Genomic DNA, 21,006 nt, shown 5'->3' with positions numbered 1-21,006 from the left:
CTGTATATTTATCACTGGATAGCTGCAGACCATGAACTGCAAGCTGCAATCTGGTAGGTGCTGCAGTGCAGTAATGAAAGGGTGCTGCTCTTTTGGAGGTGTCATATTTCAAATAGTATGTCGCGAGGAGACTTTGGTTCAGGACAATGTGAAAGACCCAGCTAGCTTGGGAGCAAGTGACCTGGTTAATATCTATCACTCAGCCACCAACATAACAAAAAGATCGGGTAATTATCACATTGCTTTTAGTGCGACCTTGCTGGGCATTCATTATCTGTTTCAATCTTATGCTGTAATAGTGTCACATCAAAACCATACCATTGCTGAAAAGGGCTGTAGGATGCTCTAAAGAAGAGGGAGACAATGCAAAAATGCCTTATTTTCTGACTAAAGCACTTTTGTTCAATTTATTTATTTATTATCTATTGAGATACAGCTCAGAATAGGCCCTTCCAGCCCTTCAAGCCATGACACTCAGCAATCCCTCGATTTAATCCCAGCCTAATTATGGGACAATTTACAATGACAAATTAACCTACCAACCGGTATGTCTTTGGACTCTGGGAGGAAACCAGAACACCCAGAGGAAACCCAAGCAGTCACGGGAAGAATGTACAAACCCCTTACAGGCCGTGACGGGAATTGAACCTGGGTCGCTGGTACTTTAAAGCATTGTGCTAACCACTACACGATCATGGTGCCCCAGTGTTATCAGAAATTCTGTAATGCTGCAAAGTAGCAAGCAAATCCCATTCAGAGTTAGACATTAAGTTTAAACATAATCAGAGGTTGAATGGTCATACAAGTACGCCACTAGGTGTTAAGCACACCTACAAGCACTAAATAAATCATTGGAGGAACTCAGCGTGTTGAGCAGCATCTGTGAGTGGAACAGAATTATTGATGTTTTGGGTTAAGATCTGCAGTTCTCTTAATGTGCTTTCAGCAATTTGATTTTTGCTCTGGATTCCAGCATCTGCAGTCTCTCTTATGTCTTTATAACTACAACTAACTTGACTTGTTAAATTTGCCCTTGGTCTCTGTAAATGGGAGCTTTCATTTAGATGATTATATGACATTGGGTCAGATTGGGAAACATGACCACCATTATAATGCGTAAATTAGAGAGGAATCAATCTATTGGCAGTTGATTTTGACCTTCCAGTTCTACACTGAGACACATTTTACAGTTATTTTGCTGTGAGCATAAATGTGACCCTATAGACTAAATACAACACATTATAGATTGTGTTTACAAACACAAGAAAATGTGCAGATGCTGGAAATCCAAAGCAACATGCACAAAAAGCTAGAGGAACTCAGCAGTCCAGTCTATGGACAAGAGTGAACAGCTGATGTTTCAGGACGAGACCCTTCATCAGGTCTGGAAAGAAAGAGGAGACATCAGAATAAAAAGGTGGCGGAGGAGAGGAAGAAGATAAGGGGTTAAGGTGAGAGAGGGAAACAGGAATGGGGAATGGTGAAGGGGCAAGGGCAATTACCGGACATTAGAGAAATCAATGTTCATGCCATCAGGTTGGAGGCTACGCAGACAGAATATTTGTGTTTATCCATGCCAATCTAACAGGCAAGCTATCAAGAAGTTGCATCTAACTTTCGAAGTAGAAAGAGTCAAAAATGTCTCAATTGACACTTCTTCGAAAGTTAAGGGATTTCAAATGGATAATTAATGGAGAAGTTCACAGTTTAAAAAGTTCCCAGTTTTCATTTTGCCCTTTGTATCCTCTTTCATTGAACTTACAACTTTTTTCCTCTTGGGTGGCCTCACGATGGGATTATAACTTCTACTTGTTAACATTCCCATCTGTTTCATTGAGAATAAATCCAAAACCTAAGATAATGTTCCTCTTTTGGCTCACAGCTGTGCTACAACCTTTAGATAATTATCTTATTTCAAGCTATTTAGGAGAGCACAGAAGCAAGTAAATTATATGAGAATCAGATACCTCAATTGGTAGAATAATGACTTGTTATTGAAGCCAAGGAGAAGGACATCAGGAGACATGGAGAGATGTTCCTGAATCTGGCCTATAGATGGAGTTACTTCCAGGGCCTTGCAAATACTTGAATTCAGGCAAATCAGAAACAGGCGCTGTATAAGAACACTAGAGGTAGACAAGTTCTCCAATACTGGGAATCTTGAGCAATACACACAAAATGCTGCAGAAACTCAGCAGGTCAGGCAGCATCTATGGAGGGAAATAAAAAGGCAACATTTGAGGCTGAGACCATGGGGACTGTTCCCTTTCTTTTCATTCATGATGAAAGGCCTCGACCCGAAATATCAACTGTTTATTTCCCTTCAGTGATGCTTCCTGGCTTGCTGAGTTCCTCCAGAATTATGCGCGCACTGTTAAAGAATGCTGTTAATTTTTTCTCTATTTTTCAGAAAAATCGGAATATTTGGCCTATTCAATTTTCCTTTCCTTGTCATTCCAAAAGATTCCAATATATCAGGATACAGGCTCGAGCAAATCTGCTCAGCATAGACTGAGTTGATGAAGACAGGGAAATGGGTTAATATTTCAGTGTTTTGCTTGATTGATGCATAGAATTTTCCTCGGCTACTTTAGGATATAAAAAAGGCAAAATTTTCACATATTTCCAAACAATTCATTAAATGCATTCAATTTAGAGGTATCTTTTCTTAAGTTAAATCATTCAGTTCATAAAATACTTTGTCAAGGCTACTTAAAACCAAGGCAGTTCACAAGAGAGTTCTATTCCTCCATTTATTGATTTTATCAGGATTAAGGATATGTGCTGTAACTTATCAATAATCAGCACAGACAGACATTGGATCATGGAAATGGAGCTTGGATTTTACATTTAAAATGATGGAAATGTGAACAGGTTAATGAAGTCCATAAAGTCTAAAATATAGTTTGTTACATGCATTGATTCCTGCATAGTGGCATTTGAGATGTATGTAAATGTATCAGGAAATCTACAACCGAAAATAGGTCAGAAATATCTGCATGCATTCTTCAAAATTAATGGGATAAAGTCAATAAGTATAGCTATTTAATAACCTTCAAAGGCAGTGCATTTGAGAAGCAATACAGGATGGAAGATGATGAATTATTGGAAATTATAGATCAGGTTTTCCTGAAGTAGTTTATTGATTCCGTTTTGCTCTTATCATTATCAAAAACATACAACTTTTGCAATGCAGTGGAAAATATGCACTATGAAAAGAACCTCAAATATCAAATGTCTTAAAATTACAAAGAAAGTGATATCTAAAATGTATTTGTGTGCATTTGGAAGAATGATGAATGAAAGCGTTGTTTATTGTATTGATGGTCCTCCATCCAATTTATCAATTAAGCACTGAATTTAAATAACCAATTTAAAATTAATATTATCAGGGTTTACTAAACACAAGGAGGTCAAGGCGAGTCATGGTACAACTACACATGCTGTAGAGGGATTAATTGTGAACACAACACAATTTGTCTTTTTGGGCGAGGTAAAGATTGACACTCCTTCCGTGTGATAGACCAGGGACAACAACAGTTATAGTAAAGGGTGGTAGACATTATTTCTGTGCCAAGGTCTTGTTTTCCTAGGAATTAAGTTAGTTTCATTATTACAACATGTGGCAATGCTTTCAAAGCCTCCCCTTCTTACAACTGTCGACCTGCCTCCAGGCTTCCTTTAGTTGCATAATCTGGCCTGATTGTCCTCAGCTCTGTTCAGTATTGCAAGCTGTATTGGGCAATTCCCTTGGTCCACGCAGCCCAACACCAAATGAAAAGAAAAGATCTGAAGATATTGAAAATCTAGAACCAAAAGATAAAATGCTGGAAAGACTCAGCAGGTCAGGCAGCATCTGTGGAAAGGACATGGTTAATGTCTCAGTTATAATGGAGGGATTTTAACCAGAAACATTAACTTTGTTTCTCTTTCCACAAGTGATGCCTAACCTGCTGGATGAATCAGTATTTCCGTTTCTTTACTTCAGCCACTAGATTACATTTGTTAATGATGCCTGGTCTCCCAAGCATGCTGGATCTCTCCACCACATCTAATAGCCTTCAGAATACATTGGTAGATGTTTACATATCAATGAAACAAAGGGATATGGAGTTACTGAAGAATAGAGGTGTTGAAGTGAAAGGTCAGTCATGATGTTACTGAATGGTGGAGAAAGCTCAAGGAACAAATTGTCCACTCCAGCTTCAAATTCATAAGCTCCTAGGTTGTAACCACACTGATACTTCTGGCCCCACTCCAAATCAACGCAGACGGATGGATGACAGAACACTTTAGCCCAGAGTTTGAATTTGCCCTGCTATTTTTGTGAACTGCACATTTGCCATTGTATTGGGAAGGACAAGCAAATCTAGACCTTAACTAGAAGTTAAAGCAACAACTAGAAAGGGCATCCCAGAACCAGTGAAGGAACAATAGTCTAGCCATCATTAATTAATTCATTGACAGACTTCAAGGAAGTAATTTTCCCGTCTTTACCCAGAGACGTGTACATGTGTCTCCAGACTTAAGAACATGGTTGAATGTTATCTGCCACGTCATTTCAGCGACAAAGAGGGAAGGATAATAAATGCCAATTTTACCACAACATTCATAACCCATGAATAAAAAGAAGAGAATTTACCCAAAGCAAAAAAATTGCCTATAAAAAAGGAAGAAGGAGCAATGAGGTTGAACATGAATCAGCTAGATTTTTCAAGGGGGTCAAGTGTGATGAACTGTGTGGTCTCCTTTGCACCATCCTATAGTTCAATGCTTCTCTTTATTCTAATAAATTGAAGGAAAGAAAATTAGTAATTACATTCCTATAGCATCATCTCAAAAATACTTTCAAATTTCAATTTATAGAATTTCTTCAAAATACATTGACAATTCTTAAATCTGTAAGTAATATATTTTATACACAAGAGCAAGGTGACATTTCCCGCAGTGAGGTGAATGGACAGTAGTCTTCTTTGTGGAAGGAGTAACAAGTGTCTATGTCTCAAATAAATTGATAAATTAGCTTGTTATTACCACATGTACCAAGAGACAGTGAAAAGCTTGCCTTGCATATTTTTCATACAGATCAAATTATTACACAGTGCATTGAGATAGTACAAGGTAAAGCAATAGCTGAGTGCTGAATAACATGTTATAGTAGAGAGAATGTGCAGTGCAGGTAGGCAGTAAGATGCAATGTCATTAAGAGGTAGATGGAATTTGAGAGCCATTCTTTTTGTACGAGGGAGCTGTTCAATAATCTTATACAAGTTGGATAAAATAGTCCTTGAGCCAATTGTATATGCTTAGACCATAAGCCCATAAGGCATAGGAGCAAAATTAGGCCATTCAGCCCATCGAGTCCACTCTGCCATTTCATCATAGCTGATCCCCAGTCCTATTCAACTCCATACACCTGCCCTCTCGCCATATCCCTTGATGCCCCAACCAATCAGGAATCTATCAACTTCCGCTTTAAATATCCTCATGGACTTGGCCTCCACCACAGTCTGTGGCAGAGCATTCCACAGATTCACCATGCTTTGGCTAAAATAATTCCTCCTTACTTCTGATCTAAAAGGTCACCCCTCAATTTTGAGGCTATGCCCTCTAGTTCTGGATGCCCCACCAGGGGAAACATCCTCTCCACATCCACCTTTCAACATTTGGAAGGTTTGAATGAGATTCTCATGCATTCTTCTAAATTCCAGTGAGTACAGGCCCAAAACTGCCAGACAGTCATCATATGTTAACCCCTTCATTCCCAGAATCATCCTCATGAACCTCCTCTGGACTTTCTCCAATGACAGTACATCCTTTCTGAGATAAGGGGTCCAAAGCTGTTGACAATACTCCAAGTATGGTTAAAAGTATCTGCTAGGTAAGCCACCACAAGGATACAATTCTTTTTTTTCCAAAGTGTTTCAAGAGTGGGTGCTCTTTTTCTTTCAAAGAAAGTGAAACTGCTGTCCTTAGTTCGAAGAAGTGCTTCTAGACCTGTCCTCTTGAAAGCCCGTGAACTTCTATGTGGTAGAGAAGCACTTCATATTATGCACCCATTTCTTGACAAAGTCTTTTAAAAAGAAGACTTTTGTATCTTCTGCTGGAAGGGGTCAGCAGGGTCTCTGGTTATCTGTGATCGGTGAGGTCTTTGATTATGCTGGCTGCTTTGCTAAGGCAATGAGATGTACAAATAGAATCCATGTAGGGGAGGTTGTTTTCCATGATGTGCTGAACTGTGTCCATAACTCTTTGTAGTTTCGTATGTCATAGCTTGGTAGGACAAGTTATAGAATGCTTTCTATAATGCACCATAAAAATTGGTAAGGGTCAAAGGGGACACAGAAAATTTCTGCTGTTTCCTCAGGAAGTAGAGGCTCTGAGTTATCCTGGCCGTAGCATCAATGCAGTTGGACCAGGACAGGCTATTGGTGATATTTACTCCCAAGAACTTGAAGCTCTCAACCATCCCAACCTCAGCACCTTTGGCGTAAACTGAAGCGTCTACCAATCCCCTCCCTGAAGTTAGTGACCATTTCTTTTAATCTCCAGGGTTAAGAAAGGACATCCTGGCTGTGGAGGAGGTGCAGCGTAGGTTCACTAGGTTAATTCCTGGGATGTCCGGACTGTCTTACGCAGAGAGGTTAGAGAGACTGGGCTTGTACACGCTGGAATTAAGGAGATTGAGGGGGGATCTAATTGAGACATATAAGATTATTAAGGGATTGGACAAGATAGAGGCAAGAAATATGTTTCGGATGCTGGGAGAGTCCAGTACCAGAGGGCATGGTTTAAGAATAAGGGGTAGATCATTTAGGACAGAGTTGAGGAGGAACTTCTTCTCCCAGAGAGTTGTGGAAGTGTGGAATGTGCTGCCTCAGAAGGCAGTGGAGGCCAATTCTCTGGATGCTTTCAAGAAGGAGCTAGATAGGTATTTTATGGATAGGGGAATCAAGGGTTATGGGGACAAGGCAGGAACCGGGTATTGATAGTAGATGATCAGCCATGATCTCAGTATGGCAGTGCAGGCTCAAAGGGCCGAATGGTCTACTTCTGCACCTATTGTCTATTCTGCACCTTTTGTTGACATTGACACTGAGAGAAAGTGTGTTGACATGATACTATGTCACTAGCTCTCAGTCTCCTTCCTGTGCCCTGACTCATCATTATTTAAGAAGCGGGCCTCTATTACCTGCAAACTTGTGAATGGAATTCGAGCAGAATCTGGCTACACAGTTGGGAGTGGTTAGGGAGTTAAGTAGTGGGCTGAGTGTGCAGTCTTGTGGGGCACCAGAGTAGAGCATTATGGTGGCAGTGGTGTATCCTTACTAGGATTTGTTGGGCAGGATCTTAAGGATCCAATTGCAAAGGGAGGCTCTGAATCACAGTTATAGGAACTTGGAGATGAACTTGCTTGGAAATATAGTACTGAAGGCAGAGCTGTAGTCAACAAGCAGTACTCTACCATTCAGATACTCCACAGATGAGTGTAGGGCCAAGGAGATAGAGTCCATAGATTTGTTTTGGTGTTGATAAATTGCAGGTTGGCTGGAAGGCTGGAGTTAATGCATGCCATGACCAGTCTCTCAAAGCCATGACTGTGGATGCCTGCACGACCAGGCTGTAGTCATTAAGGCATATTACCTTGTTTTCCTTCGAGACTGAAATAATGATGGTCCTCTCAAAGCTAATATTGAAGCAGAGAGAGGTTAAGAATGTCCAAAAGTAGTGAGCATCAAAGAATAGGCACAATGTTTGGAAGATATTTGAGAATTCTAAAACTACATATGCCTGCTGTAACCTGGTTCCTGAAACTAAAAACCAAGTCATTCCACCTTTTTTGTGTTTTATTAAGGGAATAATATAAAAGGTAACATTGGTGTAACATTGGTGTATTTTATTTACACTTTTTAGATCATTAATGTCGTTGAATGAGAAAGACAAAAGGCAGTCCAGTTCATGTATTATTTCATGGGGACATACACATGGTCAGAAGACAACCTGGCACCCTTCCAAAATACTGCAGCTAATTTTAAATAAAATTAGTACTGAAAGTTGAAAACTCTAAAGAATATTTTAAATATTAGTTACATTTTGGTTGTCAATGCCAAACTCCTAACTTCAATATTTTGTATTTTATTTGACTTGAATCCCCAACAGAGTAATAATTGTTAGAATCAGAATCAGGTTTAATATCACTGGCATATATCACGAAATTTGTTGTTTTGTGGCAACAGTAATACACAAATACATTGAAAAACTAAATTATAGTAAGATTATAAAAACTATAAATTTAATATAAATTATATTAAATTTTTAAAATAATGCAAAAGGAGAGCCAAGAAAAGGTGAGGAGGTGTTCATGGGTTGGCCATTGTTCATTCAGACGACTGATGGCAAATTGTAGTTGTCTTTTAGAGCAGTGATTCGCAACCACTTTTTTGGCCACTGCCCCTTTAGGAGCTCTTCTCAGGTTCCAGGGCCCCCCTTTCAAACAAGGATACAACACGAACAGGTAGACAGAAAATAATTTGTTATTGAACACCAAGAATACTTGAACATTCCGACATACTGGATTGACAACATTGAGTGGCAAATGGTTTAGGAAGGATGCCTAAACGTTTTTGACTTGGGAATAAGCGCGCAAAATACAGATACATTGCTGACAAAAAATGCTGTCACCTGGAGCCAGGGATTTTTTTTTGGTGACTTCATATGCAGTAATAAACACTTTTCACAACCTACTCTAATGTATAATATATCCAAACACATATACTTTAAAGTTACTAGGTTAAAAAGAGCCTAGCAAGAGACGCTGATCTTCGGAGAATGAAGTATGGCGATACTGGATGCGAGGACCCTTGATTGAATACGTTGACCTGGTGCAGTCTGATTCGCGACTGACTCTGAAGTGAGGCTGTGTGGGAGGAGCTTAAGCGATGAATTTACCAGGTGCGCTGAATTCAAATGAAGGTTGACTCCAATGAAGGTTGCTGCTTGGGTATTCCATGGTTCAGTTACCAGGGCCCCCATAAGCACCTGGGGCTCCCCTTCTCACAGTTTTCAGTCGGTGGCCCCCTTCAAATGTGCCAGGGCCCCCAAGGGGGCTATATGACCCCCATTGAGAATGGCTGTTTTAGAGTACAGACTTCAATAAAACTGACATGAACTGAATACGGTAGTTTTAATGCAATTACATTATTGAAGAAGTCAATTCATATAGCTCCAAAGTGTTCTACATACAGCTGCCAATATTTTTGTTGGTAGGCCTTGGGTCTTGTAGCCAACTGTCCAACCACACCTCTATCTAGTCATTAGTGCACTTCTATCTACGATGGGAAACATATCAACTGAAGGTCTTGAAATCTTCTGAGGATTGCTTAAATGTCCTTCCCTTTTGCAACTTGCGGAAATGTTTGAGCATGTTTCTCTGTTCAAGACGTACTGTACTATAGGTTTTTACATCAGAGGGCATATCATGTTACTTTGAAGTTTCCAAATTGTTGTTTTTGACTTTAAGATGTTAATTAGAATGTGATGTAAATCGAGTTCACTGTTCTCACTATGTTCTCAACTAGCTCCTGTTTTAAATAGCGAATAGCACATCTCTGACTGGCAGACACAACAAACAATTAGTAACATTTAGAGTCATAGATTGATTTTTTTTGATGAGCTAATGAGATTTTATTGAGCTGATGAAATGTCCCCAAGTAGAGAGAAAGAACTGATTGCTCTGTCTTCCTCCATGTGAAGAAGGCCCGAGAGGCTGGCGTTTATTGTCCTTCCTTAAAAATCCTTGAGAAGATACCTTCTAAACAGCTGTAATCTGCATGGTGAAAGAGGTTTTGTAGTAAAGCTTTGTGGATTTTTTCAATGTACATGCACTGAATGAACAAAAATTTATTAAAAATCTGGTAAAAATGTTAATAGATTGCATTTTCTATTAATGACAATAATAATTACACTTCTAAATACATTCAGTGGCCACTTTATTAGGTACCTCCTGTACTTAATAAAGTGGCCACTGAGTGTACTTTCATGGTCTTCTGCTGCTGTAGCCCATCCACTTCAAAGTTCGACATGTATCCAGAGATGCTTTTCTGCCCAACTCTGTTGTAATATGTGGTTATTTGAATTACTGTTGCCTTCCGGTGAGCTTGAATCATTCTGGCCATTCTCTTCTGACCTCTCTCATTTACAAGGCATTTTTTCCCACAGAACTACCATACACTGGATGTTTCTTCGTTTTGCACACCATTCTCTGTAAAGTCTAGAGACTGTTGTGCATGAAAACCCCAAAAGATCAGCGGTTTCTGAGATACTCAAGCTACCCCATCTAGCACCAGAAATCATTCCACAGTCAAAGTCATTTAGTTCATATTTTTTCAACATTCTGTTCTTTAGTCTGAATAACAACTTAACCTTTAGACCATGTCCGCATGCTTTTATGCATGATTGTTTGATTACATAATTACATTAATGAGCTTGTGTGCGGGTGTACCTAATAGAGTGGCCACAGTGTAGTCTACAATTAAAATTTTTAATTGATTGTGTTTGTGACAAATCAATAATAATTACAAAAAAATCAATGAAAGAAATATATGTATATTGACAGTTACAATATATGTATATGTTATGTGTGAATTAAAATACACAGTATGTTTACAATCTAAGCATAATTCTGTTATGATTAACTCAACGTAGAACAGTCAATGTTCCAAGCCTACAATTGTGTCACTCCCCAACTTATCTTATGCTACATCAATCACTGCATTGGTGCTTCTTCCTGCACCCATGCGGAGATCATTGACTTCATCAACTTTGCCTCCAACTTCCACCCTGCCCTCAAATTTACTTGGTCCATTTCCGACACCTCTCTCCCCTTTCTCGATCTCTCTGTCTCTCTCTCTGGAGACAGCTTATCTACTGATGTCTACTATAAACCCACATACTCTCACAGCTACCCTGACTATACCTCGTCCCACCCTGCAACTTGTAAAAATGCCATCTCCTTCTAACAATTTCTCCATCTCCACAGGATAAGCTCTCAGGATGAGGCTTTTCATTCCAGAACCAAGGAGATGTCCTCTTTCTCCAAAGAAAGAATCTTCCCTTCCTCTGGAATCAGTGATGCCCTCAACAGCATCTCTTCCATTTCATGCACATCTGCCCTCACCCTATCTTCTTGCCACCCCACCAAGGATAGGGTTCCACTTGTTCTCACCTACCACCCCACAAGCCACCACATCCAACGCATAATTCTCCATAATTTCCTCCATCTCCAAGGGGACCCAACACCAAGAACATCTTTCCCTCCCCCCCAACTTTCTGCTTTCTGCAGGGATCACTCCCTGCATGACTCCCTTGTCTATTCGTCTCTCCCCACTGATCTCCCTCCTGGTACTTATCCTTGTAAGCAGAACAAGTGTTCCACCTGCCCCTACACCTCCTCCCTCACTACCATTCAGAGCCCTAAACAGGCCTTCCAGGTGAGGCGACACTTCACCTGTGAGTCTGTTGGGGCCATATACCGTATCTGGTGCTCCTGGTATGGTCTCCTGTAGATCGGTAAGACCAGATGTAGATTAGGAGACCACTTCGCCAAGCACCTATGTTCCATCCACCAGAAAAAGCAGGATCTCTCAGTGACCTCGCATTTTAATTCCATTTCTCATTCCCATTTCAACATGTCAGTCGCTGGCCTCCTCTACTGTTGCGATGAGGCCATACTCAGGTTGGAGAAGCAACACCTTATATTCCGTCTGGGTAACCTCCAACCTGATGGCATGAACATCGAGTTCTCAAACCTCCGGTAACGACCCTTTCACCATTTTCCATTCCCTTTTCCCCCCTTCACCTTGTCTCCTTACCTGCCTATCACCTCCCTCTGGTGCTCCTCCCCATTTTCTTTCATCCATGGCCCTTGGTCCTCTCTTATCAGATTCCCCCTTCTCCAGCCCTGTATCTCTTTCATTAATCAACTTTTCAACCTTCACCTCTCCTGGTTTCTCCTATCACTTTGTGTTTCTTCCTCCCCTCCCCCAACCTTCTAAGTCTGACACCTCATCTTTTTTTCTCCAGTCCTGATGAAGGGACTCAGCCTGAAATGCTGACTGTACTCTTTTCCCTAGATGCTGCCTGGCCTGTTGAGTTCCTCCAGCATTTTGTGTGTGTTGCCTGGATTTCAGGCATCGGAAAATTTTCTCTTGCTTATGATTGAACTCGGTTAAGTTAAACTTAGTTACAGCATTGTACCAACGTCTGAAAGACGAGTAAATACTCAACTTCTCTTAGATGACACTGGATTCATGAGTAACACTGCTGACACAAACCTGGTACTGTCACTGGATTCCTTGCCCTGAAGCCTCTGCTGTCCACCTTGCTCCATAACTTCCACAAATACAACTCTGACAGAGCTTTCAGTAACCTGAATTTGTGTGCATTTACTCATTTGAGGAAAATTTCATAATAGGTGAAAAACTGGCCAGGAAGCAACCCAACTACTCAGGTCACCAAGTGATATCCTCTTGGTAATAATTTCACCAGCTGGACAAATGCAAAGGGCTTCTGCCCAAAACAGGCAGAATCCTTTTAAGTATTCACAATAAAGGGAGGATACTTCTCCCTTCCTTCCCCATCCTGTTTAAGGGCCTCAGCCCCAAATAAGACCATTAGATATAGGAGCTGAATTAGGCCAGTTGGCCCACTGCACCTGCTCCACCATTCCATCATGGCTGATCCAATTTTCCACTCAGTCCCAATCACCTCCCTTCTCCCCGTATCCCTTCATGCCTCGACCAATCAAGAATCTATCAACCTCTGCCTTAAATATACATAAAGACTTGGCCTCCACGGCTGCCTGTGGCAAAGAAATCCACAGATTCACCACTCTGGCTAAAGAAATGCCAGAATCAAAGTCAGAATCAGAATCAGGTTTAATATCATCGGCACACTTCATGATCCTCCAGCATTTCGAGTGTGTTACTCTGGATTTCCAGGATCTGCAGAATCACTTGTGTTTATCCTTTTAAGTATTGACACCTTTGAGCCAGGTGATTGAATGGAAATCTGATAGTAGATTTTTGCTGGGCCACCTGCGTGGGAATAGCAGTGCATTTCTCTCCAGGCTAACACAGCAAGGAAGAGACTGTATTCAAAACGGTTTGCGAGTTCTGCATTCTCTTGGTGCACAGCAACTGAGTGTCCAAGGTGTACAGGGCCCATGCTTACTAAAGGGTATAGGGTTTACACTCTCATGTGGGTGTGGAGTCATTCTGCTGAGAGGGAGATGGAATCTATATTCTCTAATGCATGTGGGGACTAAGAAATGAAACTAAAATTGTGCAGCATATACTGGTTAGTTTCTTGTGGTCTCTGAAGGAACTTTAGCAGAGCAAATGAGGTTAGAATTGAGCTTCATAGCAATGCTATATTCACCACCTGTCCCGCCCAAATTTACACAACAAACAACTTGTCAATTTTCCCAGCCCATATACAGAGAATTGCTCCTCAGACAACATTCCTTCCCACTAACATTGGAACTGAAAGATAATGGAAGTTCAGTACTTCGAACAGAAAATCCTACAAAAGGTAGTGGATTCAGTCCATCACGGGCAAAGCTCAACTTTTGAACACATCTATATGAAATGCTGTCATGGGAAAGCAGCATTTATCATTGGAGATCCCTCACCACCCAGGCAGTGCTCCCTTCTTGCTACTGCCATTAGGTAGAAAGTACAAGATCCTCAGGACTCGCACCACCAGGTTCAAGAACAGTTATTACCCTCACCCCAACCATTGGGCTCGTGAGCAAAAGGTGATAACTACACTAAACTTCACTTGCCCCATCGTTGAAATGTTCCAGCAACAAATGATCTCATTTTCAAGCAATCTTTAACTCATTATCTCAAGTTCTTGTTAGTTATTGCTATTTATTTATATTTGCATTTGCACAGTTTGTTGTCTTCTGCACTCTGGTTGATCTTTCACTGATTGTGTTAGATTTAGATTTGCTGATTATGCCCACAGGAAAATGGATCTCAGGGTTGTATATGGTGACATATATGTACTTTGATAATAAAATTTTACTTTGAACTTTTGAATTCTATAGCATTCAGGGATAAAATTTAGAAGAAGGAGATTTCATACTCTACTAAAGTTGCTGATTAAAAAGAAACATTTTCAGAAATATCTCAAAATCAATGCAAGTTTATTTTTCAGATATGCATATGTCACCATATACTATCTTGAGATTCATCTTCTTGCAGGCATTTACAAGGGAGTAATGAAATACAATAAATTTTGTGAAAAACTGCACGTAAACAGAGACTGACAAACAACCAATGTGCAAATTATGCAAGTAAAAATAATAAATAAATAAATAAAACTGAGAACATGAGTTGTAGAATCCTTGGAAGTGTGTCTGTAGGTTGTAGAATCAGTTCAGAGCTGAGGTGAGCGAAGTTACCTGTGCCAATTCAGATGGCTGTAGGGTAATTGTAGGCTTGTTTACAAATAGTCCCATGAAAGTGAAAATTAGTGATTCATAATGAGTTTTCTTTGAGCTCTCATTGCTATCATCACAAAGAAGGTATTGGAGCCTGAAGGCACACACTCAGCGATACAGGAATAACTTCTTTCCCTTTGCCATCCAATTTCTATATGGACATTGAACCCATGATCACTACCTCACTACTTATTTTTTAAAATTTATTAATTTATTATATTAATTAAAATTAATAAAATAATACAAAATTAATTAATATATAATTCTGTTTGTTATATATTTATCATATATTGCATTGTACTGCTGCCACAAAGTTAATAAAGTTCATAACATATGTCAGTGATATTAAGCTGGATTCTGAGATTCCAATGTAAGTAATGCTTTCAGGGAAACACATTGAGATGTCTTCCTTGTCAGTACTGACTAATGGGTTGTGGGACGTCCACTAATTGACAGTCTCATTCATTTTGGCTTTGTTTTGACAATGTACTGGTGGAGAAATTTGCAGGCTTATCACTCTGGGAGGACAAGTGTTACTGCACAGAGTGCGAATGCCCCTGATGTTTCAATCTTTCAAGGCTGACAATAAAAAATATAGAATTCTAAATAGGTTTTTCGTTCCTGTATGTAATTCTCGATCAAACAAGACCATTGCCGACCCCTCTACCGCACCCATTTTCCCTTTTTTTTGCAATTTATTTATTGAGCAATTGTGCAGTAACTCGTGCTTGAGGTTGTTCCTCAGTCTACCGCTTTTGCTCATCAAGGCAGTCCTGAGTAAGGGAAGCCGAGTATCTCCTTGCAGCTGGAAATTCTGGTGGACTTCAGTTGAAAGCATTAAGCTTGATATTGAGAGCAACTCTCATAAAGTGTTGGGGGATCTCAGCAGGTTGGGCAGCATCTGTAGAAATGAGTAAGCAGTCAATGTTTCAGGTTGAGGCCCTTCAGCGCAGGGTTTCAGCCCGAAACGTTGACTGTTTTTCATTTCTATAAATGCTGCCTGACCTGTTGAGTTCCTCCAGCGTTTTGTGTGTGCTGCTCTAGACTTCCAGTATCTGCAGAATCTCTTGTGTTTAAAGGTTGCGATCGATCTTCTTTGTAGATTTGTTTCCAGTGATGCTGGGTGGCAGAGTAGAGCAGCAGATGGAGCAATCGCTTGACAGTACCAATAATCACTAGTCTGGGTTCAATTCCTGTCATTGTCTGTAAGGAGTTTTTGCATGTTCTTCCCGTGACTGCATGGGTTTATCCAGGTGCTCCTGATTCCTCCCACATTCCAAAAGGCATACGGTGAGCGTCAGTGAGTTGTGAGCATGCTACGTTCATACAGGAAGCATGGCGACTCTTACACTGCTGCCAGCACTATGAGACTCTGTTGGTCATTGGCGCAAAAACGAAGCACTTTATGGTATGTTTAGATATTTCTGTATACATGTAACAACTAAAGCTAATCTTTAATCTTTATTTTGTGTTGGCATGTGGCCAAGTGGTTAAGGCGTTCGTCTAGTGATTTGACGGTCACTGGTTCAAGCCTTGGCTGAGGCAGCGTGTGTGCCCTTAAGCAAGGCACTTAACCACACATTGCTCTGCGATAACACCGGTGCCAAGCTGTATGGGTCCTAATGTCCTTCCCTTGGACAACATCAGTGGCGTGGAGAGGGGAGACTTGCAGCATGGGCAACTGCTGGTCTTCCATACAACCTTACCCAGGCCTGCACCCTAGAAACCTTCCAAGGTGCAAATCCATGGTCTCATGAGACTAACGGATGCCTATAAATCTTTATTTTGGGGACAGGCCGATGAAAGTACTAGAGCAGATCAGACCATTATCAGTTCAACACTCATCCATACCTGATGAAAGCGATGTGAACATTTTCACAATTGCTCACTCAGACAGTAATATAATCCAACAAGTGCCAAAGCTTGAATTAGTGCCATTGTCCTGATTCCTTGTCCTTATCTCTCTGACTGTGACAGCACACTCCATCCATTTTGATATTAGTACTGGTTTATTATTGTCAGATGTACTGAGCTGCAGGGAAAAGCTTTTTGTTTTGTGTACCCTCTATAATTACATCAAGGGAATGAAAGGAAAGCAGAATGCAGAGCATAGTAACACACACAAAATGCTGGAGGGACTCAGAGGGTTAGGCATCATCTATAGAGAGAAAGTTGACATTTTGGACCGAGACCCTTCATCAGGACTGGAAAGGAAGGGGGAAGAAGCCAGAAACATAATGTTGCAATTACAGAGAAAGTGAAGTGCAGCTAGGCAAATGAAGTGCAAGGACTATGACGAGGTTGACTGGAAAATCAAGAGAACATCTTTTAGTGTATGAGACATCAGTTCAAGGGTCTGATAACACTGGGGTTGATGCCGACCTTAAGTCCAGTCTTTCATGCTCTCAAGCTTTTGTGTCTTCTGCCCGATGGGTAAACAGAAAAATAAGACCATAAGATATAGGAACAGAATTAGACCATTTGGCCCATCGAATCTGCTCCACTATTTCATCATGGATGATCCGTTTTTCCTCTCAGCCCAAAATTTCCTGCCTTCTCCCTGTATCCATTCAGACGTCTTGACCAATCGAGAACCTATCAACCTGTGCCCTAAATATTCCTAAAGGCTTGGCCTCCACAGGTGCCTGTGGTAATGAATTCCACAGTTTCACCATTCTCTGGCTAAAGAAATTCCTCCTCATCTCCATTCTAAAAGGACACCCCACAATTTTGAGGCTGTGTCCTCTCCACATCCACTCTATCAAGGCCTTTCACCATTCGATAAGTTTCAATACAGGCTCAGAGCCATCAAACACTTTCATATGACAAGTGTTCAATCCTGGTATCATTTTCGTGAACCTCCTTTGAACCCTCTCCAGTGTCAGCATATCCTTTCTAAGATAAAGGGCACAAAAGTGCTCACAATACTCCAAGTGAGGCCTCACCGATGCTTTATGAAGCCTCAACATTCCATCCTTGCTTTTATATTCTAGTCCTCTTAAAATGAATGCTAACATCACCTTTGCCTTCCTCACCACAGACTTAACCTGCAAATTAACTTTTAGGAAATCCTACACAAGGACTCCCAAGTCCATTTGCACCTCAGATTTTTGAAATTTCTCCTCATTTAGAAAATAGTCTACCCTTTTATTTCTTCTACTAAAGAGCATGACCATATACTTCCTGACACTGTTTTCCATCTGCCACTTCTTTGCTCATTCCCTTAATCTGTCTAAGTCCTTCTGTAGTGTCTCTACTGCCTCAAAGCTACCTGCCCCTCCACCTATCTTCATATCATCCACAAACTTTGCAACAAAGCCATCGATTCCATCATCCAAGTCATTGACAAATAACATAAAGAGAAGTGGTCCCAATACAGATCCCTGTGGAACACCACTAGTCTCGGGCAGCCAACCAGAAAAGGCTCCCTTTATTCCCACTCTTTGCCTCCTGCCAATCAGCCATTGCTTTACCCATGCTAGTATCTTTTTTGTAATACCATGGGCTCTTAACTTGTTAAGCTGCCTTATGCATGGCTCCTTGTCAAAGGCTTTCTGAAAGTCCAAGTACACAACATCAACTGATTCTCCTTTGTCTATCCTGCTTGTTATTTCACCATCATTCCAGTGCCCAAGACAGCATAATGTCCCTTAATTTCTCCTGCATGGTGGCACTGAAATCCATCATTATGACATGAAGAGGTCACGACACATATTAACTCTAGCCTCCTAGACAACCTCTACCCACTGCAATTCACCTACTGCTGAAATAGGTCTATGGTGGAGGGCATTCCCCTGTCCCTACTCTTGTCTCTGTAGCATTCGGTTGACAAAGACAGCTACATTAGACCAATGTTTATTGACTACAGCTCTGGCTTCAATACTATAATTCCAAGCAAACTCATCTGGACCTCAGATTCAATGCCTTCCTTTGCAATTGGATGCTTGACTTCCTGATCAACAGACCACAATCTGTAAGGAAAGACAGCAAAAGCCCTGCCGTGATTATCTTCGACACTGTTGTCCCACAAGGCCATATTCTCAGTCTCCTATTCTACACCCTTTTCAATCACAACTGAATAGACAGAATCTGCTCTAACTCTATCTAAAAGTTTGCAGATTATACCACCATAGAGTGTTGTACCTTAAATGTGTCAGAGTACAGGAAGGAGATAGATAGGAAGCCTATTGACATGGTGTCATGCCAACAGTATTTCTGTCAATGTCGGCAAAATTAAAGAACCTGTCATTGATTTCAGGAAGGGAGGGAGTGGTGTACACGTTCCTGTTTACATTAACAGTGTTGAGGTTGAGATGGTCGAGAGCTTTAAGTCCCAACACCAGTAGCCTGTTCTGGTCCAACTACGTTGATGCCACTGCCAAGAAAGTTCACCAGCACCTCAAATTCCTCCAGAATTTAAAGAAATTTGACATTTCCCATCTGACTCTCACCAATTTTTATTGAAGCACCATTGAAAGCCATTATGGCAACTGTCCTGCCCATGACCGCATGAACTACAGAGAGTTGTGGACCCAGCTCAGCACATTATGGAAACTAGCCTCCCGTCCATGGACCCTGTCTATACTTCTCACTGCTAGTGTAAAACAGCCAGCATAATCAAAGAGCCCACCCACCCTAGACATTCTCTCTTCACATCAGGCAGAAGATAATAAAACCTGAAAACATGTACCACCAGGCTCCAGGAGACCTTCTATCCTGCTATTATCAGACTATTGAATGATTCCCCAGAATCATAAAATGGACTCTTGACCTCACAATCTTCCTCATTATGACTGTACACTACTTTCTCTCTGCACTGGAGTTTCTCGATACTGTAACACTTTATTCTGAACTTTGTTATTGTTTTACCTGGTGCTACCTCAATTCACTCTATAAACAGGATGCATGACAGCTTTTTCACTGGACCTTCAAAAAAAAGACAATGGGCAGCAAGGTAGGGTAGTGGTCAGTACAAAGCTTTAGAGTACCAGGGACGCAGGTTCAATTCTCGCTGCTGCCTGTAAGGAGTTTTTACATTCTCCCCTTGATTGCGTGGGTTTCCTTTGGGTGCTCTGGTTTCCTCTTGCAGTCCAAAGATGTACCAGATGGTAGATTCATTGGTCGTGTCCGTTGTAAGTTGTCCTGCGATTGGGTGGTGCAGCTCGAAGGGCCAGAGAGGCCAATTCCACACTGTGTCTCAATAAATAAATAATAACTAATGTACATTCGTATTATTTAAGTAATTATCTTACATGATACTGGTAACAAACTTCGGTAATAGTGTTGTAACATACCGTATGTACATCAAAATGTCTTTAAATAATGTAGATTTTATTCCTGATTGTTGGTGCATGCAAGTCCAATTCACAGCACTGAAGTGTTCCTCTTTAAGTCTTCATTTGTATTCATTTCTGCCATGCCCTACAATACATTGACAATCTCACAGCAACACATTTACAAGTGTACATTTTGATGGAATTTCCCCCATGTGCATCATGATAATAGCAGAATAAAACACATTGAGATTTCTGGACAGAAGATTAGGGATTGAATATTATGTGGGAACATGTGAAGTTATCCATTTGGTAATAAAATTAGTCTAGGCTGCTTTGCAGCCAGATCTAAACAAACCTAGCAATTCTTCTGTAATTTACAGCCATCTATTTTGGGAATAAAGATAATATCAGGAAAGGAAAAGCTCTCAGAAGTCTCTGATCACCAGCACCCCCTATGGGTGCATAGAAAACTGCAGTTTATATTCCTTTAAATATGGTACAGTGATTTACCACAGTCAGAATGAGAGCATTTGCTGACAAAACTGAAACTTAAGAATTGCTAGGCATATATCCACCACAGATAATTCAGTTCAGTTACTCTGCTAGTTGGATCTGCATTGGCAATGTAGTTGTTACCTCACCTGTGAAATCAAGACTGAAGTCCCTGATCACTAGCACCCCCTATGGGCAGATGCAAAACTGCAGCATATATTCTTCTAAATATGGTACTGTAATTTATCACAGTCAGATGAAAAGCATTTGCTGACAGTCTGAGTTTGAACACTGACCTCCAGCCACCTAAACCATTATTAATGCTTGGCAAAGTTCTCAAAATCCATGGATGTGAACTATAAATATTTTATTGTTTTAATATTTTTCAGTTTATTTGTGGATTAGTATTAATTTGCTAGTATCATTCTTATCCAGCCAGTGTATATTTATATTTCTGTTCTTTAAAATTGGTCTTTGCCCATCTTACAGTTTAGTGGGAAGGAAATAAATCAGGTGAGCAGCTTTTATTTTTACCGTGATTAACCCACTTACTCCAATCTCATATCTGTTGCTTATAATCTTCATTTTGAGCCATCTGGTTCACAGATAATGCCACATGGACATTTAACATGTGCACATGTCAGTGAACATATGCATACACAGACACACGCACACACAAACACACACAGACACCATATATACATAAATGCACACATGTGCAGGAGTACTTAC

At 40.6% G+C, this 21,006-nt stretch overlaps 1 protein-coding gene and 1 long non-coding RNA gene across 5 annotated transcripts in view; one reads left to right on the top strand and one right to left on the bottom strand.

Moving 5' to 3' along the window:
- runx1 (RUNX family transcription factor 1) overlaps nt 1-21,006 on the top strand; it is a 234,243-nt gene that overhangs the window by 120,404 nt on the left and 92,833 nt on the right. The window lies entirely within an intron of this gene.
- Nucleotides 9,699-21,006, bottom strand: part of LOC140198873 (uncharacterized) — a 51,201-nt gene continuing 39,893 nt past the window's right edge. Inside the window, exon 3 of the long non-coding RNA XR_011886278.1 lies at nt 9,699-9,826. This is a non-coding gene — a long non-coding RNA (uncharacterized lncRNA). The remainder of the gene's footprint in view (nt 9,827-21,006) is intronic.

This window comes from Mobula birostris, chromosome 6 (assembly GCF_030028105.1).
Source record: "Mobula birostris isolate sMobBir1 chromosome 6, sMobBir1.hap1, whole genome shotgun sequence".
Taxonomy (NCBI): domain Eukaryota; kingdom Metazoa; phylum Chordata; class Chondrichthyes; order Myliobatiformes; family Myliobatidae; genus Mobula; species Mobula birostris.
This window is presented reverse-complemented; position numbering and strand designations above follow the sequence as displayed.